General features: G+C 35.3%; 1 non-coding gene across 1 annotated transcript; it reads left to right on the top strand.

The window, feature by feature from the left end:
* Nucleotides 1-2801: 2801 nt before the first annotated feature.
* On the top strand, nucleotides 2802-2934 carry LOC126028768 (small nucleolar RNA SNORA51). Its single transcript, XR_007502483.1, has one exon. It is a non-coding gene; the product is annotated as a small nucleolar RNA SNORA51 (small nucleolar RNA).
* Nucleotides 2935-13090: the final 10156 nt, after the last annotated feature.

The following is a 13090-nucleotide window of genomic DNA, read 5'->3' as shown; positions in this document are numbered from 1 at the left end:
GTAACCACACCATTTTTCCCCAAAGATAAATTCACAACTTGATTTTGGTGAGACTCTCCATACAAATGACTTAAGAATGAATGTTCAGGGGCCAGCAAGGTGGCACTAGAGGTAAGGTGTCTGCCTTGCAAGCACTAGCCAAGGAAGAACCACAGTTTGATCCCCCGGTGTCCCATATGGTCCCCCAAAGCCAGGGGCAATTTCTGAGAGCTTAGCCAGGAGTAACCCCTGAGCATCAAATGGGTGTGGCCCAGAAAACCAAAAGAAAAAAAAAAAACCTAAGTTTTAAACCTCAGGTATTTAATTCTCAGGGAATTTATGCTAACAATTTGGTAGTTGATATCAAAACTTAGTTTTCTCCAGACTGCTCTGAACTATGTTCACAAGCAGTGAGACCAATATATTAATTTTAATATAAATTTGGTAATGGAATGATGCAATGATTTGGCTATAGCTATTGGTATTTTCCCTATTCCTATGGAAGTTATTCAGTCAGCTTTGAAAGTGAATGTAACTTTGATGATTCCACATAAGAGATAGATTTGCATGTAAGAAACAAAGGAAACATAGCTTTTACAAAGCTGTGTTAAGACTTGCCTAACACCTAGAAATGAATAGTTCTGCACCAGCGTCTTAATGAATAATGCCTCACTTGTCTATTAAATGATTATTATAACTCTGAAACATGACGAAATAAGCATTTATAATTACTCATTTCCAAAGTAGTTGAAATAGTTATACAAAAAGGAAATAGTGATTTCTTGACATAATTTGTAAAGTCCTTTAATACTTTGGTTTAGTAGACTTGCAAAGCATCATTCTCATTTACAGCCAAGTCAGATTTAACAAAAAGTCCGAGCATAATAAACCTGCAGACAGAAGTAGTTCCAGTAAGGATAATAGAGGCTTTCTCATAAGCCAGCTGAGGAGAGGGCTTACCTCCAGCTCCCCATCACTAGTGTGTGTGCAGCTCAAAGAATGTTGGCTGCCTCTGGAGCCAGCTGGTTTATACAGGGTCTGTGCTTCTGGAAATCCTGAGATGCCTGTGTAGGACTCCAGCAAAGAGAATTTTGGTTAACAGAGAAGCAACCTTATCAGCCAGCTTTGTATCAAGTGCATTTCAAAGGTCTAACTTTAGCACATGATTGAATAAGTTATTAAATGAGGCTTGCTTTTTTTGATTATTGTAGACCTCAGTTAAATAATTGACACATGGTGTCATGCATGGCAAAAGAAACCCTACTTAATGCAAGAAGACAGCTAACAGAATGGGAAAAAATCTTTTCACTTGATATATCAGATAAAGGGCTGATATCTAGAACATACAAAGCGCTCAGAAACCTGAGCCCTTCAAAACCAAACGAAGCCATAAAAAAATGGGGAGACGAAATGAATAGACATTTCTCTGAGGAAGAGAGAAGGATGGCCAACAAACACATGAAAACATGCTCACCTTCGCTCATCATCAGGGAGATCCAAATCAAGACAACAATGAGATACCACCTCACACCAGTGAGGTTGGCTCACATCAAAAATAATGGAAACAACCTTTGTTGGCGAGGATGCGGTATGAAAGGAACTCTCATCCACTGCTGGTGGGAATGCCCCCTAGTCCAACATCTATGGAGAAAAGTCTGGAGAGTGCTCAAAGAACTCAGAATTGAGCTGCCATTTGACCCAGCAATTGCTCTCCTAGGCATATACCCCCAAGATGGAAGGACATTCATTCCAAAATACGTATGCACCCCACTATTTATTGCAGCACTCAGTATAATAGCCAAATCTTGGAACCAACCTCGATGTCCAACAACAGATGAATGGATCATTAAGATGTGGTACATATATACAATGGAATATTACATGGCAGTTAGAAATGATACAATCACAGACTTTGCAGCAACGTGGATGGACCTAGATCATGTTATGTTAAACGAAGTAAGTCAGAAGACAAAAGAAAAACACAGAATGGTAGCACTATTCTGAAACACCTAGAACACATAAAAAACAAAAAAATGACATTGAAGAAGCATAACTGCTTGAACCACAAAGAAAGACTTCATAAACTCCATTCCCTGATCTGCACAGCCACCAAGATCTTTAGAAACAGGTCTGATTTTACCATCCAAGATAAAGTAGAAGTCTTCCACATACCACGAAAGCAGCAAGAGGAGAATAAATGATCTATTTTTTTGACGTCTTTATTTTGGTGTGGAGATTACGGTTGATGTCTCCAATATTATTTTATTTTATTTTGTTTTGTTTTCTCTTTCTTTTTTGCACTTGAGTATGATTTGATTTCAGAACCGAGATTATTGTGTGGTGCCTGTCTTTATTGCTGTGGTGCTTATCGGTTATTTAATTCGATATTTTTTTTGTATTGTGGTATTTTAATTACTTTTTTCACATCCTCTCTCAAACTGAGGTTGGAAGCCTCTAGACAGGACTCTGCCTATTTTCAGCATATTTGATTTTTGATTGAGAAGAGGACATATTAGGTGATGGGTATTCCCCTGATTCAATGTGAATATGTACCCAAAATACTACAGTGAAAGATATGTAAGCCATTATGAAAAAAAAATTGTGTTTTTAATCAGAAATTTTCTTTGACTTACATGTATTATTATTATATCAATTATATTATATGTTATGTTATGTCACTATATTATGTTATATTAGTTTACCTCATTATGTTAATCAATTTTGTCCTTTAAATGAATTCTTACTTTAAAAAAACAAACAAACAAAAAAAAACAACTTTAGTTTGCTCTGAAGAAAAAAAAAATAAATAAAAGATAAGATAAGGCCTCCCAAATCTTACCACAGGCTGTGTTCTTTACACTGGCTGTATAGAAAGAGGAGGTACAGTAAAGGCACCCCATATACACCTCAACACAGGCCCCTTGCCGGGTATGTATTGTGAATTGGGGGACAAAAAAAATGGAAAAAAAAAATAATTGACACAGGAACTCAACAGTTCCGTTGTTATATGGTTTTTATTATGTGTTTTTGAAGCCCTCCTTTTCCAATCTCCATACCCATGTTGTCTCTTTATACTTTAGATTCAGGTTACTAGGCAGCTGGTTTGATAGGATTTTACCATAGTCTTTGCATCCAGAGACAAAGTAACCACCAGCTCTAGAAACCATCAGTAGAACAAATGGCTTCCCTAGATATCTCCACTATAGCCCATGGCAACCTCATTGGGTGAATGGAAGAAACTTCTCGCCTTACAAGAATTGGTTGAGTTGCTTTCAGTAATTCCAGACCCTCACCAATGCGAAGCAGAGGCCAGGTTCCCACTGTTTTCTGACTAAATTTGACATCACCTGATATTCCTCCCATTCTGTTGGAGCTCAGGCCATTCTGAGTCAAAGGGCAAAGCGAGAGGAGTTAATGAAATTCAAGACTCAGTGGAAAAGATCTCTGCTAGAGTTATATTTAATGCTTCTACATTGTCACCAGTTCTCCTTAGCTCAGTAATCTAAAGGGACAACGCTGTTTTGTTAAATTTTTCCATTAGAACTTAACTCATATTTAGCTAGATCTTCTATAGGGACACAAAAAGCTCCTTCAAACTCAAGTACTTTTTTATGACTTTAATATTAATAACTTGCCATGAAATATGAGGTAAAATTGAGAAGGAAAACATAAAGTTAAATTGATTCTTTAGCAAAGGTATTAGTCAAGATCTAGGGAGGAATCCAGAGAATGCCTCATAAAAAACTCTTGAAACTTCATCTTACACTTCTCACTCAGATATTCTGTTCTTAATAGTCTGTTTCTTATTAAAAAGTAATGGTTGTCGCGACTAAGCAAAATTTTTTCTGGGACCATAAAGAAAGAGCTTGGGGTTTGACAACTAATATGCCCAGAGCCTGTAGTTGGTCTCATGACAGTATGCTTCAAGGTTAGAGATACCCTGTATCTCTTAGGCAAAGGGAATTTTCTTTCTAATTTGCCCAATGTTTATTGTGCCTATTGAAAAAAAACTCAAACAAACAAAAATACCTTGCCATATCTGCTTCCCTTTTCTTTTTAATAATATTTAGATCTATAGCTTCTAGATAGGGGCCTGAGTCATTTTTTTACAGAACCATAACATATGAATCATCTTGTTCTGCATCATATTTATGTTTTCCTACAAACTGAGAAAAAAAAGTGGATGGGATTCAGGGTCCAAGTGGTCTCAGAATCATTAGAGTGGAAATAAAAAATAATCAGCCCTACATACCCAAACCAATATCAATGACAGTAGACTCAAGAGATCCAAACTATAACAAGTTATAAACAAAGGGGACATGTTAACACTAGTAGTCCAAGGGGCTAATGGTGAGGTATGGGATGCATGCTGGAAACTATGGTGGAGGAAGGTCAATACTGGTGGTGGGAACAGCCCTAATTCATCATCACTATATAACTAAAATGCAACTGTAAAAGGCTTGTAATTCACAATGGACTCAATAAAAATTAATAGTTGTGAGCTTTAAAATAATATATGCATGTATTGTGAGTAATGTTTTATATTCTAGATTTATTAACCCAAAGATCTAGTGTTGATTATAAAGGAATTATATTTACTTTGCTTTAAGTAAAAATTAGAACCAAATTTTGAACCTGTGGTAACAGGGCTTCATTTTAGTATTTTCAGAATGATGCATCTGTCTATTACCCTATCTGGACAGGAGCCACAAGATATTGGGAAGAAGATTAAGCTGAATTGTTGCAATTTTGTGTCCAAACTTGCTTTCAAAACACTTCCCCATATGTACTGACCAAACCTTATATTTAATGAATCACCTAAATCTTTTTTCCATACATCCTGTGTAGGTATTGATGATAGAATACATGTTCCTGATATCTGACAAGAAGTGAAAGCAATGTCTGTGTTATTAGCCAAAAATACCTCATAAAGTAATCTTATTATAATATTCATTTTTATTAATTTAAAATGCTGATTTATGTAGGAAATTGTCCTAGATAAAATTGCTTGGTAATTTCCTAAGACCCAGTTTATATACTGAATGCTTTGTTTCTATGGTATTTAAATGTAAACAAAGCATATTTCACTGCTTTAAAACATCCCAATTCTTCATGATTATTTTGAATTTTTGTTGCGTTTACTATATTGAATGAAGAGTTTAACAAAAAAGAATACAGGTTGAGTACAAGTTTTAAGGGAACAAGAGAAACCTTACAGATGTTAAGGTACTTGCCTTGCCAACTGGCAACCTAGGTTGGATCTATTGCACCACATATAGTTCCCTCATCTGAAAGTGATCCCTAACCACAGAACCAAGAGTAATCCCTAAGTACTGCTGGGTGAAGAAAACAAACAAAAACAACAAACAAAAAAAGTACAGTGTTTTTATTCCCTGTCTAAAATCTGTCTCTAAACCGCTACATGCACAGAGTATTGCTATCTCTCAACATCTGTTTTCTCATCTGAACAATGGGAAATGAGGGAAGAAACAATCTACTTCTTTGAATGTCATAAAATAAAACCAATGTAACAAAAATTTCAGCTTTATTCTTGATATAAGACACATGTAAACTGTTGTAACTAACAGTCTCAGTGGATATTGGTTATTTAAATATTTGTCACATTTAAAAATATTTTTAGTTAGAGATCTTGGTATTTGCACAAGTCATAGGATGAAGTCTAGGATCGAGTCTCTCTTTCTGGCTCTAGAAGTTCTGCTCTGTCTTGGTTGTTGTGGTTAGTCTTCTGTAATTGGTGATCTTGGTTTTGCACAGATCCTAGGACGGAGCCTAGGATAGAGTCTTTACTTATGGTTCCAGTAGTACTACTCAGTTGCTGTTGTCAAAGTCAGACCTCTGGATTTAGAGATTTTGGTTTTTGTACAAATCCTAGACCAAAGCCTAGGCCAGGGTCTTTCTTATTGGTCCCAGGAAAACTTCTGCTCAGTAGCGGTAGTTAAAATCAGTCTTCTGTAATTAGTGATCTTGGTTTTTGCACAGATCAAAGGATGGGGTGTCTTCTGATTTTATCTTACTGTTAGGTGATGTGGTAGTGCAACCTGCTCTTAGATCAAGTTGTTGCTGTTTTCTCATTGTCAGATCGTCAACCTGGTGCACATTGGTGCCATAGTGGTATTAGGAACTCCTCGGGGGGGAGAGTTTGATTCCTGATGCTGCTACAGGGAACTGTGTTGATTCTATGATTGAGGTCTGGGGTTCAGGGTTGCACAATCACTGTCAAATCACAAATGTTCAGGATGGGAGGCAACCAGTATTATAAAATTTTATGAGTTTTTATTCCTAAATAAAAGCTTTTATCCCTAGATAAAAGCTTGTTTCTATACATAAGATTTTTACTTTTTAGAATGCCTATGCAATACTAAATTTATATTTATTATATTATATTTCTGGTGTCTTTCGGGGTAAGGATGATGGGCTATATAATCTCTGTCCCCTGGTTTTGACCTAAGCTTTTATCCCAAGCAAAACTTTTTCTTCTAGAATTTCATACCAAGCAGAACCAAAACAAGCAAAATTACTATATAGAAAAAAATAAGAAATAAAAGAAATATTAATAAATAAAAAAGGATGGGGGCTACCTTTACCTTTGGAAATAAACACACAAAGATGTATAACTATTGAGGTATTAAAATACAAGGAAAATATAGATATACCCATTAAGTCTTTTGAAATATTGTTGGGACAGCGGTGAGATCCAGGGCACAAATTTTTCTCACACAGTGGTCTTATTGGGTTTGAGTAATGGCTTACAGTACTTAAAAGATCAGGTAGTGTTCTTGAATTGAGGGTTCTTCTGGAGCTGAATTCAGTAGCATGCATCAGTCCACACTTGATGTGTGTGTGAGAAGAAGCCTAATAATATTACAGAATTAGAACATATTGATAGTAAGGACTGCAGCAGGAGTCCCTGGCTACCAATCATATTCTGCACTCACTTCTGTGGATAAATACCTTAGAACATTATCATAGAACTTTGTTGTGAGAAGTTGGATGAACACCTGTTCTCTCTAAACAGCTGTTTCCTTTGTTGCTGTGTTCTTTATGGTATAAAAGACAGTAGAGACTTTGGGTTTTTCCCTTTTGTACTTGATTTGGTCGCTTCTCCACGCTATATCCTGGCAACTAAAATATTCAAAGTTTCTACGATTCAAACCATTGTGCTTCTTCATAAAGTATTATATGTATATATGGTATATATTCTAAATATATCAAAGAAGTGTTATTATTCTGTATTTATACTTCTTCTGGCTTACTTCATTTAACAAAATGTTTTCTAGTTCCATCCATGTTGCTACAAAATGCATGATTATGTAGTTTCTAACTGCTATTTAGTATTCCATTGCATATAAGTACCACATCTTCATGAGCCACTCATCTTTTGTTGAACATCTAGGTTGATTCCAAGACTTGAATGTTGTGCCAAGATGCTGCAATGAATAGCAATGTACATACATATTTTTGGATTAATGTTTTTTTCTGTCTTATAGATACCCAGGAGTGTGATTTCTGGGTCAGATAGCAGCTCTATCTGAATGTACTGAGAACTCTCCATACTGTTTTTCATAGGGGTTGGACCAGGCAGCATTCCCACCAGCATTGGATATAAGTTCCTTTCATACCACATCCCCACCAACAGAGATTGGTCCCCTTATTTTTGATGTGTGCCATCCTACTGGTGTAACAAGGTACCTCATTGTTGTCTTGATTTTGATTTACCTAATGATGAGCGATGATGAGCATGTTTGCATGTGTCTTTTGACTATCTGTTGGTCTTCCTCACAGAAGTGTCTATTCATTTCTTCTCCCCACTTTTCTATTGCTTTATCTGGTTTTGTGGAGCTAAACTTCTGAGTGCTTTCTATATCCTAAATATTAATCCTTTATATTATGTGTTGAGTGTGAATATTTTTTCACATTCCATTAGCTGTCTTCTAGCTTTAACCAGTGTTTCTTTTGCAATACTGAAACTTTTTAGATTAAATAGTTCCATTTATTTAGGTTTGATGTTATAGCTCTTGCCATTGGCATTCTATTATCAAAGACTTTTTTGAGGTATTAGGACTTGAAGTGTTCTGCTATTTTTCTCAATGAACTTTATAGATTCAGGTCTAATTTCAAGCTCTTTAATCAATTTTGAGTTGACTTTTGTGTAAGGTGTGAGGTATGGATCAATCTTGAATTTTTTACAGGTGTTCTTCAGTTGTTCCAATACCATTTATTGAAGAGAATGTCTGTTTCATTTCAAATTCTTGATTCCTCTGTCAAATATTAGTTGACCATATATTTGGGATATGTCACTGGATAGTTTATTCTGGACCATTGATATGAGAATCTGTCTTTGTTCTAGTACCATGCTGTTTTGTTAACTATGGCTTTATAGTAAAGCTTCAGGTTAGGTAAAGAAATGCCAACCAGTTTCTTGCTTTTTGTATGGATTTGGCTAACCTAGCTATTTTGTGATTCCATACAAACATTATACGTGATTATTCTAAGTCCTTAAAAATGATGTTTGGATTTGGATAGGGATTGCATTGCATCTATATGGTAATTTAGGTAAAATAGTCATATTGATGATGTTGATTCTTCTTACCCATGAGCAAGGGATGTTCTTCCATTTCCTTAGGTCATTTTCAATTTCTTTATGAAGCTTTTTGAAAATTTCATGGTTTAGTTCTTTCACTTCTTTTGCCAGTTTGATTCCTAGGTACTTGATATTTTTAGATACTATTTTAAACTAGATCAACTCCTTAATCTCTTTCTCCTCTGCTTCATTATTTGTATAGAGGAATACTACTGTCTTTTGTGTATTGACTTTGTAGCCAGTCACTTTGCTGCATTGGTTTACTGTTTCTAGGAGTTTTACTGTGGACTCTAGGGTTTTTGATATATATCATCACATCATCTGCAAAAGGAGATAATTTAACTTCCTCTTTCCCTATTTGAATTCCTTTGATTCCCTTCTCTTGTCTTATTGCTATTGCTTGGACTTCTAAAACTATGTTGAATGAGAGCAGAGACAGTGAACAACCGTGCCTAGTTCCTGACCTTAGCAAAAATGCTGTCAGTATTTGCCATTAAGGATAATGTTGGCTGTGGGCTTTTATCTTGAGGAAGCTTCCTTCCAACCCTATTTTTATGAGTGTTTTTTTTTTTATCATGAATAGATGTTGGATTTTGTTCAATGCCTTCTCTGCATCAATTGATATGATCATGTGATTTTTGTCTTTCTTGTTGTTGATGTGGTGTATGATGTAGCTTGATTTGCATATGTTGAGCCATCCTGTCATCCCTGGAATGAAACTCACCTAGTCATGGTGTATAATTGTTTTGATTTATTGTTGGATTCGGTTTGTTAAGATTTTGTTGAGGAGTTTTGTATCTATGTTCATTAGTCAAATTGGTCTGCAGTATTTTTTCTTGAGGATATCTTTGCCAACTTTGGAAATGAGTGTGATATCAGCCTCATAAAAGAAATGAGGGAGGATTTCTGTCTTTTTGATCTTTTGGAAGGGCCTTAGGATCAATGGCAGTAATTGTTTTCTGAATGTTTGATAGAATTCACCTGTAAAACCACCTGGCCTTTTAGTTTTGGGAGTCTCTTAATTATGGTTTCAATTTCCTTAGATGTGATTGGATTTAGGCTTTCTACATTCTCCTTATTAAGTCTTGGGAGATGCTATTTTTTCTGGAAATCTGTCATTTTCTTCTTAACTGAGTACAGTTCATAATAGTTAGGTTTTCTAACTTAACCGAGTACAGTTCATAATAAGCCTCATGATGACTTGAATTTTTTTTGAAGTTCTGTTGTAATCGCTCCCTTTTTTTGTAATTTGATTTATTTAGGCGTTCCCCCATTTTGGGGGAAGTATTGCCTACAGTTTGCCTATATTGTTTATTCTTTGGAAAAACCAGCTACTGGTCTCATTAAATTTTTTATATTGTTTTCTTTGTTTCTATGTTGTTGATTTATGCTCTCTCTCTCGTTTTTTTTTGGTTTTTGTGTTACACCCAGCAGCGCTCAGAGGTTACTACTGGCTCTACACTCAGAAATCGCCCCTGGCAGGCTCAGGGGACCATATGGAATGGCAGAATTTGAATCACCATCCTTCTGCATGCAAGGCAAATGCCTTACCTCCATGCTATCTCTTTGGCCCTTATCTCTGGTTTTTATTTTATTTTTTAAATAATATCTTTATTTAAACACCTTGATTACAACATGATTGTGATTAGGTTTTAGTCATGTAGAGAACACCCCCCTTCACCAGTGCAATGTTCCCACCACCAATGTCCCAAATCTCCCTTTACACCACCCCACACCCACCTGTACTCTAAACAGGCTTTCCAGTTCTTCTACCTGTGTTTGAATTTCTTTGCTGCTGTTTTTTTCAGATCCTTAAGGTGTACCTTTAAGCTGCTGATTTTTTCATTTTCCTCTTTCCTAACATAGGCTGTATTGCTATGAGTTTCTCCATAATTACAGCTTTTGCTGTGTCCCACAGATTTTGACAATTTGTTTCTTCATTATCATTTATGTAAGGAATCTTTTTATTTCTTCCTTGATTTCCTCTTTGATCCAGCTGTTGTTGATCATCATGTCATTTAATCCACAGGTGTTGGATTTTCTCCACATCTTTTTATAGTCAATCTTGATCTCTGTTGCATAGTGATCTGATAGGGCACTTCTTATAATCCTTGTATTTGTGTCTTTGTGCAAGTTAGATTTATATCGTAAGTCATGCTCTATTCTAGGAAAGGTTCCATGTGCACTTGAGAAGAATGTGTATTCCTATTTCTGGGGGTGGAGGGCCCTGTATAAGTGCATATATCCTAGTTCTTCTAGTTTCTTATTTAGAGCTCTTATGTCTTTGCTAATTTTCTGCCTAGTGGATCTGTTTAGTGGTGATAATGGTGTGTTGAAGTCTCCTACTAACATCACATTTCTTTCCATATGTTTCTCTAGGTTTGCAAGCAAATGCCTTACATATTTTGCTGGCTCTATATTTGTTGCATAAATGTTGATTAGAATTAGTACTTCTTGGTCTAATGTCCCCCTGGTCAGTAAGTAGTGACCCTCTTTGTCTCTAAGCACTTTTTTAGGTTGAATGTAATTTGGTCTGGTATAAGAATGGCTGTTACCTGAGTACTCAATCATATTTCACTAAACTGAGGGTCTGTCTTTATTCCAATACCATGCTGCTTTGATAACTATTGCTTTGTAACACAATTTAAAATTGGGTAAAGTAATGCCTCCTATATTCCTTTTCCCAAGGATTGCTTTAGTTATTTGTGGGTGTTTATTGTTTCAAAAGAATTTCAGTAGTGTTTGATCCACTTCCTTGAAGAATGTCATGGGTATCTTTAGAGGGATTGCATTAAATCTCTACAATGCTTTCGGGAGTATTGTCATTTTAATGATGCTAATCCTGTCAATCCACGAGCAGGGTATGTGTTTCCATTTCTGCGTGTCCTCTCTTATTTCTTGGAGCAGGGTTTTACAGTTTTCTATAACTTGCTTGCTCCTCATGCAGAACTTTAAACAACTCTACAATTTAACTAAATATGACAATAATTTTAAATTTCTTTTTGTTCTCTGGAGATTTCAACAGGCGATGCTTTGGAGGAGCTAATGTTCTTGTCACTTCCATGCTTTCAACCATGTCAATTTGTTTTTATATGTGATAAGTTTGTTTCCTTCAGTTGTCAATTTTCCATGGGATTTGTATTGCATAGAAAATTGAGAACTGGAACCAAAATAAATTCTTCAGAGAGCCAAAAGGAAAAAAAAAAAAGAATGGCTGTTCCAGATTTTTTTGTTTTACATTGACTTGAATAATTGATTTCCATCCTTTTATTCTAAACCTTTGTCTATCCTCTTTTAGGTGTGTTTCTTGCAGGCAGAAGATATCTGGTTTTTGTTTTCTGATCTAACCCTCTACTCTGTGTCTTTTAATGGGGGAGTTTAATCCATTGACATTTAAAGAGATTATTGACAGAGAGGGTTTTGTTCTAATGTATTGTGTAAAGTGGTTGTTGTTACAATTGGATATTTGAATTGTGTAATTCATCTCTTAGTAGTTCTTTTAGAGTGGTTTGGTTAGTGCAAATAGTGTGAATTCTTTTTTTTTCTGAGTATGTTTTTAATTCTCCTCTTCCTCTATGAATGATAGTTTGGCCAGGTATTGATTCTAGGTTGGAAGTTTCTTTCATTCTGTAATTTAAATATGTCATTCCACTGTCTTCTTGCTTGAATTGTTTCTAATAGGAGATCTGGTTTGATTCTTATGTACCTTCCTTTGTTTATTTTCACCCATTTTGTTTTATAGAATTCAGCCTTTTGTTTTCTTTTTTTCTTTTCTTTTCTTTCTTTTTTTATCATTTGGTTTACTATGTCTTGGTTTTGGTCTATTAGAGACTACTTTACTAGGGACTCTTAGATTTATACAGGTGCCTCTTTCCAGATTGTGGGAATTTTTTCTGCTATTATTTTCCTCACTACTTGTTCTTCCCCCTTCTATTTTTCCTCCCCTTCTGACATTCCTACAATTCATAAATTGTTTCTTTTTTCTTTGTTCATTAAATATCAAACATTTTCTTCCAATGTTTTGTCTCTTGTTTCCTTATTGATTTCTTTGTCAGTGTAGGTTTGTAGTTTTTCTTCAAGCTCCTCTATGCAATTTTCCAACTGTGTAATTCTACTAGTATAGCTTGCCATTATGTCTTATTTTCATTAATTTCATTTGAATGAATTCCCTCATCATTTTTAAAAGTTCTTCTTTGAATTGGTTGAATTGTTCATTTATAGATTTCTTAATTTCACAGGCTAGTGATTCCTTGATTTCTATTGCTAAGAAATTTATTGCTGATTTTAGGTTCTCATCTATTAGTCTCATGTATGTTGATGGACTTGGAAACTAGCTAGGAATTCTCTCCATATCCCCAGCTGCTACTTTCTTCCTTAATTTACTCATATTTCTTTGCATTTGATGGCTTTGAATGTTGAAGTTCTGGGTTGTTTAATAAAGTGGTCTGCTGAACTGATTGTATATGTGATTAGAGGTATATCCAACTTTGAGTTTATTTTTCCTATTTG

This window comes from Suncus etruscus, chromosome 14 (assembly GCF_024139225.1).
Source record: "Suncus etruscus isolate mSunEtr1 chromosome 14, mSunEtr1.pri.cur, whole genome shotgun sequence".
Taxonomy (NCBI): Eukaryota; Metazoa; Chordata; class Mammalia; order Eulipotyphla; family Soricidae; genus Suncus; species Suncus etruscus.
This window is presented reverse-complemented; position numbering and strand designations above follow the sequence as displayed.